The following is a 26,375-nucleotide window of genomic DNA, read 5'->3' on the forward strand; positions in this document are numbered from 1 at the left end:
AGGACACAGAGCCTCAGTTGCCCTCAGGAGACCCTCCTGGTCTGTTCCTCCCCCAGGGGTCTTCATTCAAGATTCTGTTCCCAATTCCTGCTTCCTTTACAGGATCTCTTGCTTTGCTATCTGGTCTGCTTCTTGCTAAAAGTGTCTGTTGGAGAGTTTTCACCTGGGAGCTGGCCTTCAGCCTACATGTCTGGGTACCGTCCTTGCCCTTGAAGCCCATAGGTCACTCCTACAATCAGACCCCTCATGGGCTCAATCACCATCCCACAGACTGTGGACCCAAGCTGGTTCCTACTTTCCCCACAGCCTGGCATCCTCACACTGAGGTCTCTGAACAGAATTTTTAATTACATGAGGTTCCCTGAGGCCCCCGGTGGAGAGTGTGTCTTTCTTTCAGTAGGTGCCATTAGACCCTCTCGGCCCCTCACTCAGGCGGCCCCTCCCTCTGGAGTGTGCTGTGCTCTGCTTTTTAACACTGATGCCCAAATGCCAGATGCAGGAGGAACTCAGGATCCGCTGGCACTTCCTTCAAATGTAATAAAAATTAAAAACATACCATGACTCAAGTTCAATAGTCCAATCTTAAAATATTAATAGTTACAACTTCCACTTGTAAGACATGATGAAGAGACAAGAAGAGTATGTACGTGGTCTCACTGAATCCTCATTGTGCCTCTGGGAGAGAGTTTTATCATTCCTTGTTCACAGAAGAAGCTCAGACTCAGAGAAGTTAAGCATTCACCTAAAACTACACTGCCTGTGGAACCTGAGGCTTTTTTATTTCCGGAGCATCTCCACTGGGAGATACCTGGGCACTCCACTACCACAAAGCTGGAGGGAACCTGAGGGAGCTCTGGGTACCAGCCTCGATTCCATGGCTGGGGAAGTAGGGGTGCTCTACTGGGCAATGCCTTGCTCGCCCTGGTTTCTCCTAAAACGCCATTTATTACTTGCAGACTTGCATCCGCATTTCCCTCCCAGCTTTGCAGAAAACGTCAAATGTCAGTGGCAACATGGGACTTTGGGGCTCTCTTTGCACCGGTGCAGAATGACAAGGAGAGGCCCAGTGCCTGCACAGTGTCACCAGGATTCTGGGGTGAAAACTGGCTGGCCTAGAACCAAGAGGACGCGTGTGGGGAGCTCCCTTATCTCAGGCAGAGGGCAGGTCTCTGCAGGGACTGCGGGTCAGTCACAGTCACAGGGCCCGACTTCTAGAGCTGTCCCTGGCGTGACCTGACCAGAGAGCCATTTCTGTAGATGCCCTGGTGCCCGGAGGGCTATGCAGAGTCAGGGGGAGTCCCTGCCCCTGGTGCACTGGGGTCCCACTCCCCACTCCAGCCCCACTATTAGCACTTACAGGTCTGTCTGCACAGGAAATGAGCACTTTCCCCCAAAATGGGTCATGTTCTTTCATTTGATCTTTAGTTTTTCCCAAGGGAGGCAAAGCTGCTGGTGTTCCTGCAAGAGGTGAGGGGCGGGTATGGAGTGCAGTGGGCACATAGGGCGTGGACTCTCTGCACACCCTAGCAAGGGGCAGCCCCAGAGGAAGGCTCTGGAGCCACGGCCAGCAAGCTGGAAGTCGTCCCCCAAGGCCAGAGCTGAGCTGCCCCAAGATCTTTGCAAGACTTGACCCAGTTTTCAGGCTAGCTCAGGGTGGACTTTTCACTGATTGCCACTGCTTCGTCAGGTCTCGTCTCAGTGTCCCCTGGGTTATAAAACTGCCATTGTCTGTCTCAGGTCTCAGCGCAAAAAGCTGTGGCAGCCACATGGTGTCCACCAGGACTATGAAATTGGAGGACATGGTTATTTGCAACGGGTTTTGTTGCAAGCAGGTGATCTAAGTCTCCGGGGGTGAAGCCGCTTCTAGCTCCTTCCCTCAGATCTAGCTCCAGGCCATGTCCCCTTCCAGCCTCTCCCCTCGGGTCCAGCTCCCAGGCCATGATCCTCATCCTGCCCCACCTCCCAGCCCCTAACTTTGTGAGGTGGTGGGACAGAGTTTTTCACCTTGAACCTCCCTCTTCACCCCAAAATGCTGGTGAGCAGATACACTTTTAGTCAAAGCAGTGACCCAGCTTCCCTGAGGCATCACCCAGGATGGTTAAACACTTGAGCAATCCTGGTTCAAACCCTGGCTCTTCAGAACGTCCTCATCCTACAAACTAGATCAAGTTACGAAGACTCTCCTCATCAGCAATACAGGGATGATGATAATGCCTGCCTCACAGGGCGAGGGGACGGAGTTAAAAGCTGAGAACCATGCCTGGATCCAAGTAAGCTCTTGGTAACTCACAGCCCCAGGTGTACACAGGACACCTAGCTGGTAGCCCCTGGGGGTACACAGCTCCCAGAAAGTGTTTCGTCCCAGGCTTCTTCTGTAAACCCTGTTGTTGTTTAGCTGCTCAGTCATGTCCGACTTTTTGTGACCCCATGAAGTATATAGCCTCCCAGGCTCCTCTCTCCATGGGATTCTCCACATAAGACTGCTGGAGTGGGTTGTCATTTCCTTCTGTCACCCAGCCTGTGCTGAGAATGCTTATACCCGGGGTCCCTGAGTAACTGCTGAATCAGCTGAGATCAGGCAGCCCAGTGCTGGGACAGGTGAGCGAGGCAGGACCTCTGCTGCCCTTGGCCATGACCTGAGGGTGGCCGATGTATTTCCATGCAGGACCCATGAGAGCCGAGGTTGAGAGTGTCATCTGCACACCCAGGGTCAGTCACTGTGAGGAGCAGGGTGGGGCCCCAGGATGAATGTATTCAGCAAGTTGGCTTTCCTTCATTTTCTTGCTCAGCCTTCAGTGGAGTCCTCACAACAAGCTAACTAGCCAGGCTCTTTGCCGCTCTTGACAGCTTCCTCGGTTTCATGCTCTTACGGAGCCTGTTTCTTCAGGGGGCACAACTCATCTACAAAGAAGGAGCCCGGCTCTGCCCAGGAGAGCGAGGTAAAGAATAGATTGTGTTCTGGTGGGACAACGCTGGACGCGGGGCCAGTGCCCACTGCCCTCCTCTCCTGGGCCACATTCCTGCGCCCCCTTCTCCTCCTCCGATCACAGCAGTGTCTGCGCCAGATTGCCCAATGCAGACCCCCACTGCCCAGGGACAGGGTTCGGGAGTTCAAGGACGGAGGAGAAAGAAATATTTCTCAAGACTAGGGAATGGGAAATGACCGCAGACACAGGGCTGCCAGAGCCAGGCCCGTCATAAAACAGAGGAAACGATTTGACAATGAGGTGAAAATTGCCACTGCCAATTCTCCCTGACACCCTGAGCTTTACTCCTGGGCTCAAAGAAAGCTGTCACTGGCTCAGGAAAACGTCTGCAAGGAGCCGGTAATAGTTTAGTAATGGCCTGGTGACTCGGAATGAGAAGGCAGACACAGCTGTGCCAGGAAGACGGCTCCTGCTTTTAACCCAAGATGGCGAGATACGGCAACAACCCTCTTCCCCAGCCCTGCTCCTCTGCCGGCTGAGCACATCAGCTCTGGAAAAGCCACAGGGACAGGGAGGAGGTGGGAAAGAAACTCAGACTGAGACAGGGCTTTAGAAACAGCCAGATTGTGAGTGTGAACGTGTGTGTGTGTGTGTGTGGTTTTTCCAATAACCGTTTTAATGCGTGCACCTCCCCTTCCTGAGGCCCACCCCCCTCCCTCTAGCATCTCTCTACTTTATGGCAAATGGGTTTTGATTCTGAAGCAAATTGACCTTGAAATAAGCTCCAGGATCTGAGTCCTTCCACCCCAGGTGCTGGGGTTTGGAGCACAGTCTGCTCATTCAGCAGACTCGGGCTCCATCGCAGGAGTCTGGAGGGGTGGGCGGTTGGCACTGCCAGTTGTCAGCCTGATGCGCAGAGTTGGAGTCTTGAGTTGGAAGCTGTCACAGGCAAGGGTGGGGTATAAGGCAGATGGGGGTGTTGCCTTGGTTCTCCTTTCTGATTGTGAGTGTGTATTTGTGTGTGTGGCTGTAATTGAGAATTGCGCTTGTATTCTGGAATCGTGCAGTGAGTAGCAGGGACTGGGACTGCAAATATCTAAGGTTCTGTGGCTGTGAAACTGCTCAGCAATTGGCCATGTCACGGGGAAGTAGAATCAGCCATATGCGAAGAGGGTGTGTGTTATGTGCAGGCATGTGTGTGCAAGTGAAAGCTGGCATTTATCAACATTTACACCAGACTTATGTTTGAAGTTAACTTTGCCTCAATTTTGCTGGATTTCTGACCTTCCTCTGTCTTTTGTGTCAACTGGATGTCAGCCTTATCCTATGGTGATTGTAATTTAGGGATTTGATGTAACAAAGCCCGAGACAGTGTCTTTGTGTTGAGTGTCTGCCCCGTGCCTAGCCAGGAACACTGCCTTAAAGGGAAAGCGTGAGCCCAGCCGACGTGCAGAGAAGGAAGTGCCTGTATTCAGCGCATAGTGGTGTTAGAACGCCAGTGTTAGACAGTCCTGGTGCCAGTTCTAATCTGAAGGTAATCTCTTTTGCTTTAATGTGTCTGAGTTCAGCTGCATGGTTCATGAACTGAACTGGAAGTACAGGGGCTCAGGTCAGTAGAGCTAAAATGTTCTCCCCCACCCCCATTTTCAGCTCCCACAACACAAGCTGTGGTTGAAAACATGCTCTTTCCCCAGGGAGTTTTGTTGTCACCAAGGCTGAAGCAATGAAACAGATCTGTGCAAAGACAGCCAGATGCCTTCTCTAGAGGATGGGGATGTGTAGACCATAAGGCAGATAGGCAGGGGGGTGGGGTGGGGGCACAGACACACCCTGAGTCCATCTGACCTTGAGACAGGGTGCAATGAGGCTGTCTTAGCAACAGCATAAAACTTTCAACTCAGCCTTTTTGGGCCAGAGCCAGGCTCCTCCGAGGTGGCCTAGGACCAAGCTTTGGGGGTGAGCTGGACAGAGAGATGAGTAGAGACTTAGTGCCAGAACAGCAATCCCAGAAAGGCTTGGGGCTGCTCATTCCTCTTCCAGTAAGGGAGGCCATGGGGAGGGATTTTGATAGAAGAAGCCGTTAAGTATAACCTGAGTTACAGTAGAAATTCAGCAGCTGCAAGACCTCAAAAGTCCCCCAGAGGTTACTAAGTGCAGCCCTTTCCCCTAAGCAAGTCTGAGCCTACAACCACTCCAGAACCATAGTGTTTCCCTTTAAGTATTTCTCAGGCAGGATATTTCATAAACTCCCTAATGCACTGGTACCAAAACAAAGCTGAGCAGAGAAAGAACCAAATTTCCTCTGGACAATGGCCAAATGCAATCCAAGATGAATACAGATGTTTCAAAAGCAGTCAGTTAGTCAGCAAATGTGCCAGTATACCTCTTTTCTGTGCCCTCGGGTGACACGCTTCCCAAATTAGATTAGCTGGATGTGTGGTCCCACACTCCCTCATCTGATTCATCCTGGTGGGAACAGCGTTGTCAGCTCAGGGAAGAGAGGTGGGCAGAAGTCTTGGCTCTGGTAACATCAGGACCTACTTTAGCTTCCTTAATGTTCAGATGAGATGGACAAATTGGAATTTAGTAGTCAGTTACTCACAGTCCATAGTTAGCTTGCATTTTATTGAGTTGGCCAACAGTTTCATTCGGAAAAACCCAAACGAACATTTTGGCCACCCGATGGCTCGTTCAGGTACAAGTGAACACCCAAAAAACAACGTGTTCTGTAAACAAAAGGCTTAGGACTTCTTCCATGCATGGATACAAAAGAATTTGTTTGAATAAGCTGGAAACTAAGTGCTGTATACGGTTGCCCGTAAGCATTAGTCACTCATCGCTTGTGCTGCCAATGTAAGATGGTATTCCTAGGAGGTGGTAGTGAGAAAATAGAAGGGATAATTACCTGGAATGTGTTTAGAGTGTATGAAGAGTGATTAGAGAGGACAAAAATCTGTGAATAAAAATACGCTGAGAATGAAAGAATTAATGCTAGGCTAAAGATGTATGCAAGAAAAAAAGAATTTGTAAAGGAAAAGGAAGGGTGATGTTAGAACTTTGCCCACAGAAGCAGGTGGAGCTTCTGACATGCAATAGTTTCAGATTAAATGAGCTCAAAGGAGAATGTGCAGGCATACCCCTCTGAGAGCGAGAAAGGAAGTGCTTGTAGTGGTGGGTCTTATCCTAAAAAGGAAAATAGAAGTGATTATATCAAAACCTGACAAGGTTATTTGAGAAGCTTATTGGGCTGTAACGTAATATGGAAAGGTAGCCAAGACTCACCAGCCCCACGACGGCCCTCACTCTGGTTTTGTTTTGAAACATTTGGCCCAGGCAGGAGAACATGGAGGAGACACATCTCTAGTGACAGTGGAGGCTCAGAAAAGATACCACAGTGGGAGCATAGATGAAGTTTTCATCTTTTCTAGCACTGAAGACAAGGTCAGGAGTCAAATGCAGAAAGGAGAAAATTAAATGTGGTTATGTGTTTAGGGCTACAACGCAGCAGTTTGTCTGTGAAACTGTAGCTTATCAGACAAAAGCGGTGGGCATGACAGTACATGGAGAGTACCCATGGGAAGGGAAGGAGGCACAGGTTTGGCCAGACGACCAAGAGGATGGTAAAACAAAACTCGTGGAAAAAGGAGAAAAATGCCTGATGACACTGTCACATCAGATCTTACGGAGAACAGCAGCTGTGATGCAGAAAGAAATGTGATAGATGCGGTGTCCAGGAAAATCACAGGGAAGCATAGAGAAGTAATATTTCTTCCTCAAATATCTGTATGCTGAAGCATGAATATATGTATGTAGTAAATAAAAGTTGCATGAGATTTCACCCACAGAGGTAGATTCTGTGACCCTAAGTTGAGCCCCATCAGGACTGGCTGAACTAAAGTTTTCTATATACGCATTTTCTCTGATTTCTTTGTCCCTTCGTTGCACTGAGCATCTCCTCATGGCACTGCTAAAACTCTTCTAAAGTCCTGCTGAGGCCTCTTACAAACCTCTGACTGCTTTTGTTTCTACTCTTTTGCCCATCCCTCCTTCTCATTCACTACTCACCAAACAGAATTATCCCTTCAAAACACAGATCACATCCTGTCCCTCCCTGCTTATAATCTCCAAGTGACTTTTCATCTCCTGCAGCTATAATTCAAATGCCGCAGCCAAGTTCATGAGGGTTTCCCAGCCCAACCCCTGTCTCTTCCACAGCCTCTTGTCCTACCCTTAGTTCTTGCTCTCTCAGCCCCAACGGCATGGGGCTTCCTGTGATTCCACAAACCCAGCAAGTATGCACCTGCCTCAGGGCCTTAGCACTGGCTGTTCCCTCTGCCTGAGACATTCTGACTTATCATAGGGCTGCTTGAGAACTTCAGTCAAGTCTATGCTCATATGCTTCCTCCTAATATCGCATCCTCTACCCACCAGCCCTATTCTGTCTTCATCACTCATTGCTATCTAACTTTAAATCATATGTGTATTTATTGCACAGTATCTCTCTCCTAAGCTAAAATGGAATTTCTGTAATAGCTTCTATTTTGTCTTTTGGTCTACTGGTAGATCCCAGTGCCCAGAAGAGTAGTTGGTGCATAGTAGATATTCAGTAAGTATGAAATGAATGAACTAACAATGAATCATAACTAGAAATGATGCTACCCAATGACACCAGTTACTGTCAGTAACTGGATGCTGCCAGAACACAGAGCTCTCTAACAGGTATGAAGCAAAGATGTGCTCAGTCACTCAGTCATGTCCGACTCTTTGCAACCTCATGGGCTACAACCCACCAGGCTCTCTGTCCATGGAATTTCCCAGACAAGAATACTGGAGTGGCTTGCTGTTTCCTCCTCCAGGGGATCTTCCCAACCCAGGGATTGAACTCAAGCCTCTCACATCTCCTGCATTGGTAGGTGGAAGCAAGAACACAAAAGCTCTAAGTGAATTCACAAAAGAGAATATAAAGGAAATACAGAGCTAGTGGAGCCCATTTCTTGTTAAGACAGTGAAACCCCAACCTGTCCTATTTATTGATATTCATATAGCTAGTAAGTAGCGTCCAAACAATAAATTAGGTTCTGTATTCACTGACCAGAATTTTGCTTGTTTAGTCAGCAATCTATTTGTCCTCTGAAAATATATGATTGTAATGAGAAGACCAGATGTGTGATCTGATGCAGTAATGGCAGAGCATCTGTGAAGTACAGTAGATGGAGTGGGGAGGTGATCAGGAGGTGAAGATGAAGAGGGAGAGGAGAGGAGCTCCAAGGACACAGGGATGGAGTCCTGTGTGTGCGCATCTGAGGGACAGTCATGGCATACACAAGGGAAGTGACCATCCGTCCCTAAGCCAGACCACAGATCAAGGGTCACCTCTGGGGAAGCAGGTTGCTGCAGACGGGCACTGAAAGGACTGTTTTCAGGCTGGACTTAATGAGACATGCAGCCTGTATTTGGGGGCCTCAATAGAGAAAAATACAGAGTCAGGGACAAACCATCCATCCAGTTTCTCAGTGGAAGCATGGAAACAGCACTTTAACCAGAAAAGCTGAGTTTCTGAGGAGAGCATCCTTGACTGTGGGTGCGATAGGGGTCGTGCTCCCACCATTGACAGGCGTGGACACCAACAAAAGGCCAGGCATGAGGGGAGGAGGGAGCTGTCTAGGGATCCAGAACAGTCAACAAGGAAGCTGCAGCCAGAGACTGAGTCCCTCTAGTTATGAAAGAGGGGTGAAGAGCCGCAAGGTTTATTTACTAACAATAGGATGACCTCATGGGTGCCCACAGCTGAGGACGACTTTGGAAAGATGAATAGAAATGCAGTAGGCAAACGTGTGTTTTGTTCACCTCATCATACATGTAATCTGACGTGAAGAAGCCTGAGAGCCGAGACTCTGGTCCCCAAGTGTGGTCAGTCCTGTCGCTGGCCATGCTGCTGCATGGGACGGCCATTCATTTGTATGCTCAGTGTAACCCAGTATTCAAAAGTGGTTCTGGAAAGAATGAACAAATAATTTATTTCTTGCTTGAAAGGTTAATTCATTTATATTAATATTTTGTTTATTATCTCTAAGTTGACCCGATTATTAAATTAACCATTATTTGGTAGCCAAACTTTTGCTGCACAAACAGAATATAAATTGATTGTATCTATTCTCTGATAAGGCAGTTCAGAAAAACCCTGGGGATAAAAGAAGTAAAACAGGGCACACAGCTTCAGCTCTGCTTCCAGGCCCCTGCTCCCTGTCTTCTTCAGAAGCAGAGAGGATGAAAATGTAGGGCGGTATCCTGACTCCCTCTCACCCCAGGAAGTCCACATCCCAGTAACCCACCAGTGATCACCTGTGTCGGGCCCTTTGGTTAATGAAAGAAAAATCAAACTGGCTGTCTAGGGACTGTCAGTCAGTTAGCATTTGACTATTAAATTCAGGTTTTATGTTTGTCACTAAGACACCTTCCATTGAACTCTTGCTGGTACATAGGCTTTCAAATTCAGTTCAGTTCAGTTCAGTCGCTCAGTCGTGTCTGACTCTTTGCGACACCATGAATCGCAGCACGCCAGGCCTCCCTGCCTATCACCAACTCCTGGAGTTTACACAAACCCATGTCCATCGAGTCAGTGATGCCATCCAGCCATCTTATCCTCTGTCGTCCCCTTCTCCTCCTGCCCCCAATCCTTCCCAGCATTAGGGTATTTTCCAATGAGTCAACTCTTTGCATCAGGTGGCCAAAGTATTGGAGTTTCAGCTTCAACATCAGTCCTTCCAATGAACACCCAGGACTGATCTCCTTTAGGATGGACTGGTTGGATCTCCTTGCAGTCCAAGGGACTCTCAAGAGTCTTCTCCAACACCACAGTTCAAAAGCATCAATTCTTCGGCACTCAGCTTTCTTCACCGTCCAACTCTCACATCCATGCATGGCTACTGGAAAAATCATAGCCTGGACTAGACAGACCTTTGTAGGCAGAGTAATGTCTCTGCTTTTAAGTATGCTATCTAGGTTGGTCATAACCTTCCTTCCAAGGAGTAAGCGTCTTTTAATTTCATGGCTGCAATCACCATCAGCAGTGATTTTGGAGCCCAAAAAAATAAAGTCTGACACTGTTTCCACTGTTTCCCCATCTATTTCCCATGAGGTGATGGGATCAGATGCCATGATCTTAGTTTTCTGAACGTTGAGCTTTAAGCCAACTTTTTCACTCTCCTCTTTTACTTTCATCAAGAGGCTCTTTAATTCTTCACTTTCTGCCATAAGGGTGGTGTCATCTGAATATCTGAGGTTATTGATATTTCTCCCGGCAATCTTCATTCCAGCTTGTGTTTCTTCCAGCCCAGAATTTCTCATGATGTACTCTGCATATAAGTTAAATAAGCAGAGTGACAATATACAGCCTTGACGTACTCCTTCTCCTATTTGGAACCAGTCTGTTGTTCCATGTCCAGTTCTAACTGTTGCTTCCTGACCTGCATACAGGTTTCTCAAAAGACAGGTCAGGTGGTCTGGTATTCCCATCTCTTTCAGAATTTTCCACAGTTTATTGCGATCCACACAGTCAAAGGCTTTGGCATAGTCAATAAAGCAGAAATAGATGTTCTTCTGGAACTCTCTTACTTTTTTGATGATCCAGCAGATGTTGCCAATTTGATCTCTGGTTCCTCTGCCTTTTCTAAAACCAGCTTGAACATCTGGAAGTTCACGGTTCACATATTGTTGAAGCCTGGCTTAGAGAGTTTTGAGCACTACTTTACTAGCGTGTGAGATGATTGCAATTGTGGGGTAGTTTGAGCATTCTTTGGCATTGCCTTTCTTTGGGATTGGAATGAAAACTGACCTTTTCCAGTCTTGTGGCCACTGCTGAGTTTTCCAAATTTGCTGGCATATTGAGTGCAGCACTTTCACAGCATCATCTTTCAGGATTTGAAATAGCTCAACTGGAATTCCATCACCTCCACTAGCTTTGTTCGTAGTGATGCTTCCTAAGGCCCACTTGACTTCCCATTCAGGATATCTGGCTCTAGGTGAGTGATCTCACCATCATGATTATCTGGGTCGTGAAGATCTTTTTTGTACAGGTCTTCTGTGTATTCTTGCCACCTGTTCTTAATATCTTCTGCTTCTGTTAGGTCCATACCATTTCTGTCCTTTATTGAGCCCATCTTTGCATGAAATGTTCCGTTGGTATCTCTAATTTCTTCTCCAAAAGAAAAAAAAATGAAGATAGTGGGAGATGCTATCTCAAAGGATCTCAGAAAACTCACCCACTCAGTTACCCCCAGTATTGCAAGGATGGGGCTTCATGAGTACACAGACTCCTCCCTAACTGGAATTTTACTGTGCAAATTCCTTCAAGGTGAGCCCACCATATAGCAGAGGGTCCCCATCAAGTGGTGGTGTGGACAGAGTGTGGAGTACGAAGTTTGAAAGCAGAAGGTGGAGGCTGAGTCCTGATTCTGCCTTGCAATAGCTGGGTGACCTTGGGGAAGTCATTTCACCTCTCTGAGCCTCAGCCCCTTCATTGTCAGTGTAGATGGTGATATTACCTCCCAGGACTGTTTCGAGAATCAAATGAAAATATACATGAGAAGGCTTTATACCTGCTCACATCTCCAGCCATATACAAATGCTGGCTATCATTACAGTGAGATCCTTTTGGCTGTTCACTGTTGAGAGGTGCTTTATTAAAGTCTAAGACAGACCCCATGCTGGACACCAAATTTCATTTTATACCAGATCATATTAGAGAGTCCGAGTGCTTCCATGTTAATATTCCATCTTCCACTGCTTGCATATTTAAATAGAAATTCATCTGGATGGCAGCATGCTTGGAGCAAGACAGCAGTGACTAAACAAACAATCAAGTATGCATTAGGCCCCGATGCAGAGCATGCGGGGCAGCACCAGCCAGGGAGTGATCAGAGCCCATGGTCCTCACCCTCCAGCGTGTCACCCTCTAATCCAGGGCCGCTCTATCGTCTGCAAAGACAGTGCTGCACAGTTAGTCACCTAATGCTGGTGTAGATGGTGGGGAGGAGTCGACAATGTATGTTTGTTTAAATTCTCCTTTTTGTGTCCTGCTTTCCCTCAGCCTGGAAAAACCTCATGTTTGGGGGCATGTGCCCTGGCAGTTCAGAATTTGTGTCCCCACATCCACTCATCCAACAAAGTCTGTTGCTTTGACAAAAGTGGCTAAAGAATCTTGAAAAGATTTGTGAAAAGAGGTGATGGGGCCGTGTTGGGATGTTTTTACCCCCATCTTTTCTCAGGACATCCTGAGCTCTGCCCCTGGGCAAGTCCCAGGAAGGCGGATGGCAGGACTCAGAGTCCATTTTCCCAGTTCATGGGGGGTGAGGTCTTGTCTGGGCATCCATTTTACTGGTGTCCTTCCCGCTTTTACTGACCATCTCACCCAGCACATCTTCCAGCGTGGACTGTGTCTGCACGTAGAGCCCCGCTGACCAGCTCCGTGATCTGAAGTGTGGCTTTAGGGTTCTCATTGGTGAGATGGCCCCAGGGCCAATCAGCCCAGTGAGCAGTTCTGAGTATTGAGTGTCGTCATCCAATATGGAGCCCAGATGGCATCTGCCAGCTCGTCAACCACAGACGTCACAGGACGTCACCCCTGCCTGTGCCAGCACCCTTGGCTGCTCTTCCCAAACAGGCATTACCTGCTGTGTATATGCACCATTTGTGAGTTCCTTGTACGATTTGCTATTTCACAAGTGCCTGCCTTCAAGGGCAGGAACCCTGCCTTACACACTTACCTAGCACTTGTAGCTCTGAGCACTTTGCTGAGCATAGTGTAAGCATTTAACTGAAGGTTGGATTGTTCAGTCTGATTTTCTTCATGCACAATAGACTAGCAAAGTCGAACACCCGTACCCGCTCACCATGAGGTTCTCCACGGCCTAAGCCTAGGGTGTCTATTCTCTCTTTGGTCTGAGATCCGGTTTTCTGGGTGCATTCACTTGTTCTGTCACTAACTGCATCCCACTTGCCTCCTGAAGCCAGGACTCTGGGAGGTGAGAGGAGCAAGGCAGCCGGGGTCCAACCTCCATGAGCTGCAGAGGGGTAGGCTCCAGTCACTGATCTGCCTTAAGTATGTTTGCTCCTTCAAAGGAGAAATCAGCAATGATTCAAAGTCATTAGAGATCTCCGTAACCCGAAAAACTTGATGGTATGGAAATAACAACCTGTGCCTTGTTAAGTTTGTGAATGTGTGCATGCATGCTAAGTTGCTTCCAGTTCTTTGTGATCCATGGACTATACCCCACCAGGTTCCTCTGTCCATGGGATTCTCCAGGCAAGAATACTGTGGTGAGTTTCTGTGCCCTCCTGCAGGGGTTCTTCCCAACCCAGGGATGAAACTCACATCTCTTATGTCTATCTGCATTGGCAGGCAGGGTTTTTTTTTACCACTAGCACCACCTGGGAAGCCGCTTATTATGCTTCAGTGAGTGAAAGTTGCTCAGTCGTGTCTGACTCTTTGCCACCCCATGTACTGTACAGTCTGTGGAATTTTCCAGGCCAGAATACTGGAGTGCATAGCCATTCCCTTCTCCAGGAGATCTTCCCAACCCAGGGGGTCAAACCCAGGTCTCCCGCATTGAAGGCAGATTCTTTACCAGCTGAGCCACAAGCGGAGCCCCTTATTATGCTTACTTATGATTAAAACTAGAAAAAGAGTTACCAACTCAGATGCACTGCACTACCTTTTGAGCTTGTCTCTTGTTTGGAAGGCAATCATGTGGAGAAATCACTTCATTAAAAAGAATACTCGTGGTCTTTTGTAAGTGTGTTTTATTATCATGCTCTTTGGAGATGAGCCTGCCCCTTCAAAGGCATGTGGGTACCCCAGAGGCCAAGAGGCACGTGTGGCTGGTCACCCTGATAGGATCCTCTGCTGGGGGGTCCCAAGGAGCCCCCTGAAGAGAGAGAGACTTTCTGATGCCATTCCTGTAACTGGCAGAGGAAGGAACAGGAATCTTTAGGATTCAGAGTTGACCAGGGTACTGAAGGCAATGCAGTCACTTCCTGGGACGCATAGAAATTAATTCTATGGAATCTTTTTCTAGAGCGAGGGAAGGAAGGAAAGAATAAAGACTTCATAAACATTTTTTAAACTGTCTTTAAGTACATACAGCCGAGTTCACAGAATGTCAACTCAATGAAGTAACACAAACTGAACACATCCGAATGGCCAGCACTCAGATTAAGGAGCAGAAAACAGCACGCCAGAATCCCCATCCCACTTACAGTCATGACTCCCTGCCCCTGGGAGCTAATCTCATCTCCACTCCCAGCACCAGAGGTGTGTCTGCTCTTCAACTTACATGGACGGGATCTTATAGACAGTTGTTCTCCACTGTGACTGGCTTCTCCTGTTCAGCATTGTGTTATGAGATTCATTCATGTTTATGTATTCCTGATTGCTGTTCTCTATGCTGGGCAGTATTTCCTTATGTAAATATGCAACCATAACAAAAGGCTGAGGGCCAAGAAGAACTGATGCTTTCGAATTGTGGTGCTGGAGAAGACTCTTGAGAGTCCCTTGGACAGAAGGAGATCAAACCAGTCAATCCTAAAGGAAATCAACCCTGAACGTTCATTGGAACGACTGATGCTGAAGCTCCAATACTTTAGCTACCTGATGTGAAGAGGTGGCTCATTGGGAAAGACGCTGGTGCTGGGAAAGATTGAAGGCAAAGTGAGAAGGGGGTGGCAGAGGATGAGATGGTTAGATGCCATCACCGACTCAGTGAACATGAATTTGAGCACACTCCTGGAAATAGTGGAGCACAAAGGAGCCTGTCATGCTGCAGTCCACAGGGTCGTAAAGAGTCGGATATGACTTGGTGACTGAACAACAACAGCAACAAATATCAAAGATGCACAGAAGAGGAAAAGTCTTTTAAAAGTTTGAACTCACATAGAGACTATACATGTTAAAGAGAAAGATCTCTAATTGTATCAAGGCATTATACTTCTGCAACTATTTCATTGTAGTAATTAGTAATTACTGCTGTACTAATAATGAGTAATACAAAATAGATATGACCCCGATGCTTGGTTCTTTAGGTGGAGTTCTATTTTATCTCCAAAATGACTGGAGAAAAACATGTATTCATGGAATCACAGCTCTGGGACATGTGGCTATTCACCCAGAGGGGACAGCTTACCCCTGTTGCAGGCAGTTCAGTTCAGTTCAGCTCAGTCGCTCAGTCGTGTCTGACTCTTTGCAACCCCATGGACCATAGCACACCAGGCCTCCCTGTCCATCACCAACTCCTGGAGTCCACTCAGACTCATGTCCATCGAGTTGGTGATGCCATCCAGCCATCTCATCCTCTGTCGTCCCCTTCTCCTCCTGCCCTCAATCCTTCCCAGCATTAGGGTCTTTTCCAATGAGTCAACTCTTCGCATGAGGTGGCCAAAGTATTGGAGTTTCAACTTCAACATCAGTCCTTCCAAAAGAAAAGAGCAGTCTTCAGAATGCTGGTTTTGAAACATTCTATGTGTGGAGGAGGGGCAGGGAACATTGCAAACCATGGGTGGTGGGCAGCAGGAGAGGAAGGGCATGACTTGGCAGACAGCTTTCTGTCACTTAAATGATCAGGATAGAATGAGAGGATCAGTCAAGGGGTGAGGTTCCCGACCAGCATACTTACTCCCCACATGTGACTAACGAACAGCCTTCTTACATGACACCGTTCTCCTTGTGGGAGCAATTTGCATCCTCTGCTTCTCAGTTTGCTGAGAAAGCACAAATGAGTAAATAAACAAACAGCCCAGATTCTCCTTCTCAAAATTGCTTCTTCCACCTGCCTCTTTCCAGGAAAACCACCTTGTGAATTACAGATGCCTGGACAAAAGCTCTCAATAATCTCCATGCCTATCTCTCTCCCCACACCCAGTGATAAGATAATGAGATGCAGGGCTTGGGTTGTTTGACAAACTGGTCTCTCCAGCAGAAGAGTTGAGAGGCTCAGGGGCTGAGACTGGAGATTAATTAATGCTAAAAGACACAGTTTGATGTGGCAATGAGATTTCGATTATACCAATCTCTAATTATCTTGTACCACGAGTGCCCTGACTCTCCCAGGTGTTTCTTCTTGGTTGGGAATTGCTATTTGTGCACGAAATAAAGCAGACTGCATTTCTGGGCGGTGGAGGGGTGGAGGGGGTGTACATGGGCATAGTGGGAGTGCAAAGAGTGTGCACATTGCCCTGCCTGGAAGCAAGAGGGTGTCGGAGTCTCTCTCTGAGGACAGTGAACATGGCACCGGGATTTTATAAGCAGTGTGACTGAGGCAAGATGAAGGAACATGTGATGAGCCAGAATCCTTATTTCTTGAGAAATGGCTGCTGGACTGTGCCACCCCTATGGCTCCTGGAGAAATCCTAGCAGAGGAAAAATTAAGTCTCATTTTCCCAGGTCCTATTAGGGGTCCTTTTCATCAGAAAGGTCTCCCCTGGGAGAGAGAGTTAGTGATACCACACATGAGGCTCATGTCCATTTTATAGTGTTACTAATTACTAGCCACATTGATTGCTAATTATTAATATTATTATTATATATATCAGCACTACTACTTACTAATTATTAGTGAAAGTGAAGTGAAAGTGAAAGTCACTCAGTCATGTCCTACTCTTTGCAACCACATGGACTGTACAGTTCATGGAATTCTTCAGGCCAAAATACTGGAATGGGTAGCCTTTCCCTTTTCCAGGGAATCTTCCCAACCCAGGGATCGAACCTAGGTCTCCCACTGGGATTCTTTACCAGCTGAGCCACAGGGGAAACCCAAGAATACTGGAGTGGGTAGCCTATCCCTTCTCCAGTGGATCTCCCTGACCCAGGAATTGAACCAGGGTCTCCTGCATTGCAGGCAAATTCTTTACCAACTGAGCTATCAGGGAAGCTCAATATTACTATTATTACTAGTATTAATCAGTAGTAATCTATGAAGCATCTCTTCCTGGGGATGTCAGATTTTGGGATATTAATTGTAATAGATTTCTTCTGATTCAAAGTGGGGTATGTGTGTGATGTGTGTGTAAAGCTGCTCAATCACGTCTGACTCTTTGCAACCCCATGGACTGTAGCCCATCAGGCTCCTCTGCCCATGGAATTCCCCAGGCAAGAATACTGGAGAGGGTAGCCATTCCCTTCTCCAGGGAATCTTCCCCACCCAGGGATCAAACCCGCATCTCATTATGTCTCCTGTACTGGCAGGCAGGTTCTTTAGCTCTAGCACCACTTAAGATCCAAGGTTGGATGTTCTTCTAATGACAAAGGAAATGTAACCTCCCAAGGGGAGGACAAGAGCCCCTCTTCCCCCTGCAGACAGCTTGTGCCCTAAGTCCCCAGATGAAACCCCCGGGTCCGGGGCAGCAGCCGTGTCTGTGAAAGACGTGTGGACTATTCCAGGTGAGACACCTCAATTCTGCTTCAAGATTACTCGTACAGTTTGGTGGATTCATCAAGCCAGGTGAGGAAATTGACAAACTCACCTTCTGCAGGACATGGAGGGAAGAGAAGGCAAAATCTCTGCACTCTGAAATCAGGAGGACGTGACAAGAAGACCCCCTAACTTCTGCCTGTTTCTCCCCGAGTGACCCTTTCTACTCGTAGCAACAGTTCAGGCCACGTTCTGTCCACAGCACGAGTTCTGTGGCTGTGGGATAGTTCCTCAGCCTCCTGACCTCTGCTCTTCCATTTGCAAAATGTGGGGGATAACAGTTATTAATACTTCACAAAGAGTATTTTAATGTGAAAATGTGTTTGGCACAGTGTTTTGTGTGCAATAAGCACTTAATACACGTTGCTATTAAAAAGAATATTTTCAACATTCCTGGATCCTTTGCCCAAGCATATAAACATTCACATAGCTTTTAGGTAGAGTCACAAGTGTGTGTACACACCTGTGTGCATGTGTGTGTGTGTGTGTGTATTCGAGCTAACTGCTCATCAGATTTATTTTGGGCATGTCTCATAGTCAAGAGTCAGGTACCCAAATGATACTCATGTCTTTCATCCTCATCCCCAATACTAATCACCCTGCTCTCCGAGGAAATTACTGCCTCCATCTGAATCTCATTATGTGTCAGGAGTGCTGCTGGTCCATCCAGACCAAGGGTTATCTGAATCGACATGTAGGGAGAGGCCTTTATCACTGGAGACATACGATTAAAAGAGTAGGCTGATGTACTGTCAAAGTTTTACAGGGTGTCGAAAGGGGACCCTGAGGGATGGCTGCACCCTTGAAGCAAAGGCTAATGTCCAGCTGGGGTGATGATCTGTGTGCCCAAGAGCCAGAGCTGTGGAACAGAGGAAACAGTAAAAGGAGATGGACGTGGGTCCTGCAGAGGGGAGGTTCGTGACTCATTTTGAGGTTCATGGCTTCCCAGTTGGGGCAGTGGTCAAGAATCCACCTGCTAGTGCAGGAGACACAGAAGACGTGAGTTAGATCCCTGGGTCAGGAAGATCCCCTGGAGGAGAGCATGGCACCCCCCTCTAGTATTCTTGCCTGGAGAATCCCATGGTCAGAGGAGCCTGGCGGGCTAGAGTCCATAGGGTTGCAAAGAGTTGGACATGGCTGAGCACATACACACACACAGCATGGTGTGTGTGTGGTGCATGATGTAGGGGGCTGGGGCCAAACTGAAGCAATAAACAGGGCTCCCTGGCCTGTGGCTGAGCTGTCTGCTAGGCTTGTGAGTTGGGAGAAGAATGATCTTGGGCAGTGTCCTTGGGAAGCTTGTAACTGGGAGTTTGGGGAATTTTTCTATCATCCCTTTAAATGAAAATGACAGAGGTCTTCCTTCCCAGGGACTTAATAATGGATTCAATGAAGAGTAAAGCCGTGTGGCTGCAAATGCATTAAAGATTTTTTTTTTTTTTAATCTTTAGAACCAGTACAGAATGCCTAAGTCATTTTATACAAGATTCTTTTAGTCTGATCTTTTCTGGTTGTGCCTGAATGGAGCCCGATTTCAACCTAAGCCCAGGGAAGCTCTGTCACACTTTATCCTCCCGCATTCCAAGCCTGCATGGCCATCCAGCCTGTGAAATTGTCTCATGCCTGGAAAAGCTTGGCATCCTTAGCTGAGGGACACCTGCTTTCTTAACAGGCAGCTCTATGGCAAGGAAGTGTGCCAGCTTCGCTACCCATACATTGAATAATTGGCTGGCTGCAGAAAATGGGACACTCCGCTGCCTCTTGCTCACACTTATCTGCTTAAAATTGCTTCTACTGATGGAAGCCCCGGGAAGAAGGCAGCTCACTTACAAGAAACAGCCCGGAGGATGCGTGGATACATGCACACAGTTTCAAAACAAGAGTATTTACACTTGGCTCCTTTGGTTGAACAAAGGATAGACCCTTACTTGTTCTTATTTGACCCACACTCTCTGTGCAAGAATAAAGTTGGCTTTTGCTAAAGGAAAGGTATCAGCCCCAAGTTAAGCTGCAAGAAAACCTGAAATAAAATGGCTTAAATAATAGAGAATTCCATGTTTCATACATAAAAGTTTAAAGATGGGCAGTGCGGGCTGGTTTGATGTCTCTGCAGTCACCCAGGACCAATGTGCTCTTCCAGTGTGACGCTTGGCTGCATAGTCTTGGCTGGAGCTCCAGCCATCACATCATTCACCTTCCAAGCAGCACAGAGGGAAGAGGGAAAGTCAAAGGACACAAGCCAGCTATTGTTTTGGGACAATTCTTGGAAGCTTCTATGCAACCCTCCTGCTGGCTAGAACTTAATCACATTTAATAACATAGGAGATTGGGCCACATGCTCCCCTAAAAATGGATGATTCTGTGAAGGTCAGATGGTAAAGAATCTGCCTCCAATGCGGAAGACTCGGATTCGATCCCTGGGTCAGGAAGATACCCTGAAGAAGAGAATGGCGACCCATTCCAGTATTCTTCTGTAGAGAATTCCATGGACAAAGGAGCTTGGTGGGCTACAGTCCATGGGGCCTCATGGAGTTGGACATGACTAAATCGGACATGACTGAGCCACTAATGTATACACCTTGGATTAGGAGAAATCAATTACATTTAATATCCAAAATCCCAAAATTGGATATTCCCAGGAGATTATATATATATATATATATATATATATATATATATATATATATATAGTATTTTTTTCCCCCTTTTCCAAGCCCCAACTTAATCTCTTGTGATTAATTCTAGCTTTGAACGTTTGGGTAAGCCCCTTTAAATTGAATCTGGGGAAAACCTTGGAAATCTTCAGATGTACGTGACTTTTCCAAGTTCTCAGCCTTGCCCTTTTTCTTACTTCGCTAGAGTTGAATAACAATCTTTGTGTGGTCAGAGTTTACCAGACTGATGATCAGTTCCTTCAGTCATCCTCTCAATTCCTCAGTGTTATGCTCCATGCATGGACCAGGCAGCTCAGTGATAAAAATGAAACCTGCCATCAGAGAACAAGACAAGAGTCGAGGGCTCCTAATATATGATCCAATAGGCTCCTTTAGAAACTGAGGTTTTCTCTATGTTACAACCCTCCTGGGTCAGATCATGATAATCGCCTTCTGCACTGGGATCTCTTGGAGGTTAATTAGTTATCTGTATCACAGGTTGAGCCTTTTATTGAATATTTTTCTCTCTTTATCTCTGGCACATTACATGAAATTTTAACTACAGTTTGTTAAGGATTTTGAGTTTTTCCCTTCAAAAACCTAATGTTAAATGATATCTCTGTGATAACATTCTTCAGAGTAGGGAAGAAATTTTGGATTAAAAAAAAAAAACTAAAAAGTAAAATCATGTTTTTAGAAACCAAAAGATTGCCCCAATTTTTTTCTTATATGTTCCACAGTGGCTTCCTTGGTGGCTCAGATGGTAAAGAATCTGCCTGCAATGCTGGAGACCTGGGTTCAATCCCTGGGTCGGAAATATCCCTGGGAGAAGGAAATGGCACCAGCTCTAGTATTTTTGCCTGGAGAATTACATAGACAGAGGAGCCTGGCGGGCTACAGTCCATGAGGTCGCAAAGAGTCGGACACGACTGAGCGACTAACACTTTCATTTTCTTTCTTTCCACAGTGGCCAGCCTGCTTTTTAATATCCTAGAGTGAACTTGGTTCTATCGGTCCAAGTGAAGTCAAATAAACTGAGGAAGTACAGCATAGTGGTTAATAATTTGGATATACTATATGGATTTTAATAGGGCTCTGGCCCATACTAACAATTTCTTAAAACCTATCTAAATTTTAGATTTTCCACCAATTCACTCACAATGACAATACCTAGTATGGGATATTGCGAGAAGTTTATGAGACAATGTATGGAAAATACTTAGCTTACTAAGTAGTCAATAAATTGTGGACTTCCACTGGTTAAGATTCTGTGCTTCCACTTCAGGGAATGCAGGTTTGAGCCCTGGTTAAGGAACTGAGATCTTGCATGCTGCATCCAAAAATAAAATAATAAATAAATACATAGCGTGTGCAATAAATGAACTTACTGCCGAAAGTATCTAGGCAGAGGTCCACGTTGTTAGGTATTTTCAAAGCCAAGATGGATTTTTAATCACAATGTGTATTTTTTTTTTCCTAAAAGTTCCCTCAAATATTCATAAAAGAGATTAAAATCATTCAGATATTAGACATTTTTTATAATACATATTTTCAATACAGACAGTAGCAATTGACTCATAACTAAAAAGGATATGGATATAAGCACTGCTATACTTCCTCCCACTTTCCCGTTAATTATGTCACTATTTTTCCATTGTCATTCATTTTTGTTACAGCAATTTCCATAATTGTTTGGTCCTAATTATAATTTTAAATGCATTGAATTTTCACAATCAAGGAGTCTTCCACCTCCTTTGCTTCACTTTGATTGGCTCACACATTCATGCATGTTTGAGATGCCTTTAGGGCAACTTGGCTGCATAATATTCTGGGGTCACATTTTATTCTCCTCAAAGTTTGGTGAACACTGTTTTCATATCATCTGGCATTGAACGTTATGTTGGAGAAGCCTTAGATTAACTTGTATGTTTTGTTTTTTACTGATAACTTCATTTGTCTTTTCCTGGATGCCAGAGATTTCTTACTTAATCCTCAGTGTTATGTTATGTGACAATGCTATGTTTCAGCGCCAATCATTCTGAAACAGTTGTTCAAGGAACACAGCGTCCTTTTTTGATCTGTAGATTCTGTTATTCTTTCAGAGCTATTCTGTATTATATGCTTGAATAGTTTTCAGTGCATTTATCAGGTTTTTGGTTCAGAGGAACCACTTTTTCTTATGTTGAATTCCCTCCATATTCATTATCTTCTCCTTAACTTCTTTAATCACTTGTCTTTTTTTCCTCTTTCCTCGTAAGAGTAGCCCAAGTCTTTGCTCTATGCCAGTAACTGAAATGTCCATGATGTCTTCATTTTTCTTAATAGCCTCAATTGATTTTTCTTGAAATGGTCCTCAGTTTGAGTCTTAGATACAAGTCTTACTCTTTCATCTCAGTCTACTGTTTTCCAGTTTTTCCTATAACTCTTATTTTGAATTCACGCTCTCATCAAGTCGTTGTACGACACAAAGTATTCACCAGCCCTGGTCTCATGCATTTCAAATGAGATTTTCTTCCAAACAGGGTTCTTCATTTGATGTTTGCAAGCAAAATTCTGGTCTTTATTTCTAATTTTATTCTCCCTTTTTTTTTCCCCATAGCATGTTTGCGGAGCTGCCGTAGCACTTCCTTTCATCTTGACCATTAGTGGGCAGCTTTGTGTAGATCACTTCTTCCACTTTCCTCCCCAGTCCTGTCCAGAGACAGGTGTTGAGTCTTCTACCCCACCGCAGCCTGAGGGCCCAGCAAGGAAAGAGGGCAAAAGAGTTCATTTGAAGTATTTCTCAATAATTGGGCTCTGATTTATCCTTCCGTATTCTGTTAGCTGTGCGTTCCCACGGGGGCTGTCCTGAGCACAAGACTCTTTCATCTGGGAATATTGCAGACTTCACTCAGTCAGTGGGGAGCTAATCCTCTTATGAGAGGCTGTTATTTCCTCTTCATTTGTTTTCCTTTTCTAGTTTTTATTTCATATTGGACTATAGTTGATTTACAGTGTTGTCTTCATTTCAGGCCTACAGCAAAGTGATTCAGTTATTCATATGCATGTATCTACTTTTTTTCAAGTTCTTTCCCCATTTAGGTGATTACAGAACATTGAACAGAGTTCCTTGTGCTATGCAGTAGGTCCTTTTCCATTTTAAACAGAGTAGTGTGTACGTGTCCATCCCAAACTCCTAGTTTCCCAATTTATCTCTCTTCTTAGCCCACTTTACCATCTTGCCTGTCCCATGGACTTAAACAGAACCCCATGTTTGAGGCATTAGATTAAAAGTTAGGCTCAGCAGAAGTGATTATTATGGCTTGATCCAATCTCTGAAATGCAGAGTTTTCTATATGTTTATTAAGATTGTCCTTTCAAACTTTTAAAGGGAGAATTGAAGTTGGCTGCATATCCTTCTCAGTGTTTCACCCAAGGTTCCCTCCCTCTCTCTCTCTCTCTCACACACACACACACACATATACAGCCATGCAATTTAGAAAAACAAACAGCTGGACATAAACCTGTTTGGGTCTTCCTAATGAATCGGAGCCTCTACCATGGAGAGCACTTTCAGAACTGGGGGGGGGGGGGAGCTCTGTTGCTCATGGTGTGATGTTCAACCAGTGCACATTAGGAGCAGGAGAAGGAAACATGTAGCCCAAAGTCATAAATATCAAGGCAGCTCAACTGGTCTCTTCCAGGATGTATTAAACCAAACCTCCCGGGTGAGCTGTTTTGAGCGCATATCTGTTTGCAAATGAGCTTGGAGCATCCTGGGTAAACAGAGATGGTTGGTAAATTTTACTTCACTTCACCAGTGAGCTGAAAAAGCATTGGATAATATGTTATGAGTTGTAGATCTGTTTGATTGCATTGTTGCAAAGTGGGAATTGTTTTGCAACATAGATTCTTAATCACTGAGGCATCTATGATTGAATGCGTCGAAAATTGGCTGAAATTGAAAGTTAACTATACTGCAGACGGCTTATTCTGGTGTATAATTGAAAATAAATTCTAATAACTCTTCTAGAAAAAGCTGCTCAAAGGAAATTTGAAGCCCCCCGGAAAAAAAAAAATGCTTTCTCCAAGAGGCTCTTCCTCTGCATAATGTAGTCATGAAAACAAAGCTCTCTCTAAGTCTAAACTAGTTTTTCTGTGATTTTCATTGCACTAATCAAAAACACATTGATACTGAACACTTGTAAACTTATTTTGTAACGTGCTTCCAAAGGCTTTATGCTGGAGAGGTCTTATCATTGCTATCTGAAGTCACTTTAGGATCATTTTACACAAGGATAACCCAGTCTGGGGGAAAAGGATGTGAAATTTTTTTAATCAAACAATCTAAGTTTGGATCCTTGCTCTAGATTTTATTGTGTGCCATTGGTAATTCATTTTCTTTTTCCTAAGCTTCTGTTTTTATCTCTTTAAAATGAGTTTAATAATGTAATCTAGTATTCTCTGTTTTGTATACTGTCAATATGAAAAATAATACATTTACATGAACAGTATCTTGTACATAGTTGGCACTCCACACAAGGTTGAAATTACACATGGATATGTGTGTATACAAGTAAAGTCTATATACTCATTTAGCAGTCATTCATACAGTCATATCTTACTGAAATATTTACCCAGCTGCACAACCACAGGCTGAAATTCTGTAAGAGAATCAGAAGGCAATATCTAGCCCCACCTGGAATAAATATTTAACCTTCTGGTTTTGGATTTGGAAAGATCAGAGTTCCAATCCTGCCCTGGGTATTAGCCTTTCTAAGCCTCAATTCTTCTGCCTGTAAAATTGAAATAAATAACATTATGCATTTTGCTAGGTCATTGTTAAGTGTTAAATAAAATCATGCAGCATACCTGTTGTATATTAAGTTCAGTTTATGACATAATCTCTGTGCTGCTGCCAAGCCCAGTGGACAAAGAATGGGCTTCAGTACCAGGCTGATTCAGGCTCTCTTGACTCCTCCCCTCACAGCTGTGCAACCTTGAGCAAGTCCCTGTGTGTCTTCTGTGAGGTCACAATCCATACACCACAAGAGATTCTGACCCATGTCAGTTGTCTCCTGAATTCCCCTGCAGTTGGCATTGGCCTGGTTTGGGGCCAGGTAGATTTTGACGTTGCTTTGTTTTCATTGTGACTTCCTCTCAGGACACAACTCAATGACTAACACTTTCCTCTTAGGAGTGACCAAAAGAATAGCCCCATCTTCACCTCTCAGCTCCTGCAGGAAACATTCTCTGCTTTGTCTAAGGCAGTGGGGCCAGTGTGGACCCCAGGCCGCCTACTGCCTCCTGGTGACCTGCCCTGACACCGCTGTGCTCAGTCCCTACAGAAACCAAGTCCAATCCGTCCTCCCCTCTGTGGCTGGAGCGCCTGCCTCTGGCTGGTGATGTGTGCAGCTCCTGAGGTTGTTTACTCCATGGAAGGCCAGGGTATTTTAAGTGGAAAAAAATTAAAAATTTAAAAAGCCACATAGCAGGGGCCACATGCCACTTGCTAGGGCACTAGCCTGGAATGTCTTCAAGGGATGTGTGTGCACCTTAAAGATGCATTCAGGGTCTCTGCACATACCTATATCATGTCTCCTCCCCTGGTTCCCACACTGGGCTCATCAGACCCACTTGTCTTCTCAGGTCCTTTCCAGTGGGCTTACTTTCCAGGCCACGCTGTCCTGGTCACCCCTGCTTTAGCCAGGCCAGCAGCTTACCCTCCTCATCCTGTGCCTTCTGCTAGACAAGGAAGTCTGGCCCAAAATCAAGGTGTTGAACTCTAAACCAATAACTCGCCCCTCTCACCATCATTGATGTTGAGTCTTATTTGCCTCTAACTTTGTTCTCTACCACGTCCCTTCTTTCAGTTCCTGTGCCTAAGCCACAAGAATAAAAACAAAAATTTTAAACACTTGTCCTTAAATAGCTATTTTCCATGAAATTTCACCTCCTGAAAGCCAAACCATCCCTGGTGGTGTGCAAGAGAAAATGTCTGGCAGAGATGTTGCAAGGATGAGACAAAAATGAAAGTGCTTGGAGCAAATATGCTCTCAAAAATGATAGACTTTTCTATTTGCTTCCCAGACTCTGATTCCAGCCTCAGCTCCTCAGTGGTCTGATAACCAAGTACTAGTTCCCCTTGTTGGCCTCTTTTCCTCAAAAGCTGGACCCCACCAGTTCATACAGCTTCTCCGGACATAACATGGCCTCAGTGGGGCAACCATCATTATCTGAAGAGCATCTTGTAGTTTGATAAATCCTGGTTCTCATTCAGGGTAACCATTTCTGAGAGGAAGAGTATGGGTGCCTTAGTTCATGAAATTTACCAGTTATGGGAAAATTGTGCC

At 45.5% G+C, this 26,375-nt stretch overlaps 1 protein-coding gene and 1 long non-coding RNA gene across 4 annotated transcripts in view; one reads left to right on the plus strand and one right to left on the minus strand.

Moving 5' to 3' along the window:
* NTM (neurotrimin) overlaps window positions 1–26,375 on the plus strand; it is a 961,781-nt gene that overhangs the window by 240,517 nt on the left and 694,889 nt on the right. The window lies entirely within an intron of this gene.
* On the minus strand, window positions 8,614–25,003 carry LOC145522734 (uncharacterized). Its single transcript, XR_014066146.1, has 2 exons — window positions 24,895–25,003; window positions 8,614–8,920 (listed from the first exon to the last, which is right to left on the minus strand). It is a non-coding gene; the product is annotated as an uncharacterized LOC145522734 (long non-coding RNA).

The sequence above is a fragment of the Giraffa tippelskirchi genome, chromosome 10 (genome assembly GCF_054371585.1).
Source record: "Giraffa tippelskirchi isolate mGirTip1 chromosome 10, T2T-mGirTip1v1.2.pri, whole genome shotgun sequence".
Taxonomy (NCBI): domain Eukaryota; kingdom Metazoa; phylum Chordata; class Mammalia; order Artiodactyla; family Giraffidae; genus Giraffa; species Giraffa tippelskirchi.